At 56.8% G+C, this 2,556-nt stretch overlaps 1 long non-coding RNA gene across 1 annotated transcript in view; it reads left to right on the top strand.

The window, feature by feature from the left end:
• LOC119468500 overlaps positions 1–614 on the top strand; it is a 3,427-nt gene extending 2,813 nt beyond the window's left edge. The window contains exon 3 of the long non-coding RNA XR_005197179.1: positions 581–614. This is a non-coding gene — a long non-coding RNA (uncharacterized LOC119468500). The remainder of the gene's footprint in view (positions 1–580) is intronic.
• The last annotated feature ends 1,942 nt before the right edge of the window (positions 615–2,556 follow it).

Genomic DNA, 2,556 nt, shown 5'->3' with positions numbered 1-2,556 from the left:
AAAAAGAGAGAGATCAGTGGATGAGGGGCGAGGGGCCTGGGGCCCCCACAAGCAGTGGGACCCAGCATCCCAGGGACGTGGAAGCCAGTGACCGAGCCATGGCGCCAGAGGCCAGCCTTGTGGGAAGAGGGCTCCTGGGCTTGGACCTGTGCCCCCACCAGCCCCGCGCGGGAGCCTCGCACTGGTTACTTGCCGCTCTGTGCCTTGGCTTCCCAAGCACAAGGTGAAGGTGACGGTAGCTCCTTGAATAGTCATTGTGGAGCTCATTGTGGGTTGCTATAAAAAGTTGGTGGACCGGAGCTGGCTGTTGGTCGTTGTTTTTGAGTATTTGCCATGGACAGATGTCAGGCTCACACCCACCCCAGGAGACAGTGCTAGGATGCCCATTTTGTAGATGAGGAAACAGAGGCACAGAGAGGTAAAGTAACTGGCCCAAGGTTACACAGCTGGCAAGAGGCAGAGCCAGGATTCTAACTGAGCCCTCACTCCACAGTCCAGGTGCTGGACAGAGGGACAGGAGGGGCACTGGCAGGAGGGGTGCTGGTTTCCTGCTCATTGCCCCTCTCCCACTCCTTCACAGGACAGTAGGTGACAAGGGGGATGGCAGGCAGGGGACCTGCTCAGCCGGGATGCCGAACGCTGCTGCCCAGCAGCCCAGCCATTCATCTTCACTGACCGCAGACACCAGCGCCAGCCTCTTAGCTCACAGCCAGCAAGGTTAAAAATACACCCAAACGGTGTTTCCATTGACTTGGCCCTGAGCTACGGCCTGGGCCCTGCGCTGCCTCCAGCTCAGACTCCAGAGGTTTGGCAAGCCAGGCTGGCTGGGGCTGCAGAAAGCTCGGCACCCTGCCAGGGAGTCCAGCTCACCTTCCTCACCTACGAAAGGGGCTGACCGGCCCCTGCCTGCAGGCGCGTGGGAGCATTTCCCAGACACCACGCCCAAGAGAGGCTCCTCCAGCCCCGACCCTGTGGCCAGCAGGGAGCCGGCCAGGCCTGGGGTTCAGAGGAAGAAGGAAGGGCCTTTGGAATTTGCTGTCATGTCAGTTCCTCCTCCTCAGGTGGGAAGAACTGAAGAGGGGCCTGTATGCTGAGTAAAATCAGAGCCAGAGGGGCCTTGGAGACCGCAGAGGGGGTGCTGGGCTTTCTGCAGCCCTGAGGGTGGAGCCGAAGACCTGGCGTGCTGGTCGGTGCATGGAGTGAGTTCTCTCCGTCTCCCTCCCTACGAAGAAAGCAGAGGTGCTGCGGCCCCTCAGCCTCCTCTACCGCCTCTCCCCTCCACATACACACATTCACCTGGTTCCGCATCTACTCGCAGGCGGGCAGATGCCTGGGTCACCTCCTCAACTGACATCTCCCTTCTCCCCATGAACAGAAGCCAGACCTCATCCAGCCGGGGCCCATGGCGCAACCTCCAGAGCCGGGCTGGCCACCGCAGCAGCCTCTCACCACACATTCACACTTAAACAAGCGAAAATGACCTTTAATAGGAATTCCGGTCCTCCATCGGATGAACCAAATTCTGGGTGCTCGGTGGCCGCCTGTGGCTGGTGGCTGTCATTTGGACAGCACAGACCTGGACCATTTCCATCAACACAGAGAGTTCTGTTGCACAGCTCAGCCCTCAAAGCCCAAACCAGTCAGGGAATCCCACTCCCCATGGTAAGTGGGGGGGGCCTGTGGCTGCCTCCTGATGTACTTCTGAACAATGATGAAACATGAAGAAAGGCTGGGAGAAATGGACCTCCTGGTATAAAGAGATAGACATGAGAGGAGCAGACTCTTAACACCTTGGCTGGCCCTCTTGTCTCCAACCTTTGAAGGCCATGAAAGGATGCAATAACCGGAGCTAAGGCAGCCATCTTGCAACTGTGAGGCAAAAAGCCTAAGAACAAAAACCAAAACACACAAGATGGAAGGAGCCTGGGGCTCCAGTAAGCTATGGAACTAACTGCCTCTGCAGTTTTCTTTAAATGAATCCAATGTCTTTATTACTAAGCCCTGTAGGTGAGAAATTCTGTCCCCTGCAGCTGAACACTCTCTGATAAAACTACGAGTACCCACATTTGGCTTCAAGCCTTTAGGTAAGCTGTTTCCCCTTAGCGAAGTACTCCCCTTCTCATCTCCATTCAGTCTTTCCATGTGTTAGGGCCCAGATCAAAGGCTCCCCCAGAAAGCCTTCCCGGAACATCCCCCACAATTCTGGAAGCAACACTTCCTCCTCTGCCTTAGAATTGGCCTCTGTCTTCCAACTCTGAGCACCAGTGAGGGCAGGGTCTACTCCTGTCTATACCAGGCCCTTAGAAATATGCCCAGCGATGGCCGGGCGCGGTGGCTCAAGCCTGTAATCCCAGCACTTTGGGAGGCCGAGGCGGGTGGATCACGAGGTCAAGAGATCAAGACCATCCTGGTCAACACGGTGAAACCCCGTCTCTACTAAAAACACAAAAATTAGCTGGGCATGGTGGCACGTGCCTGTAATCCCAGCTACTCAGGAGGCTGAGGCAGGAGAATTGCCTGAACCCAGGAGGCGGAGGTCGCGGTGAGCCGAGATCG

This window comes from Cebus imitator, unplaced genomic scaffold, assembly GCF_001604975.1.
Source record: "Cebus imitator isolate Cc_AM_T3 unplaced genomic scaffold, Cebus_imitator-1.0 Scaffold441, whole genome shotgun sequence".
NCBI lineage: Eukaryota > Metazoa > Chordata > Mammalia > Primates > Cebidae > Cebus > Cebus imitator.
This window is presented reverse-complemented; position numbering and strand designations above follow the sequence as displayed.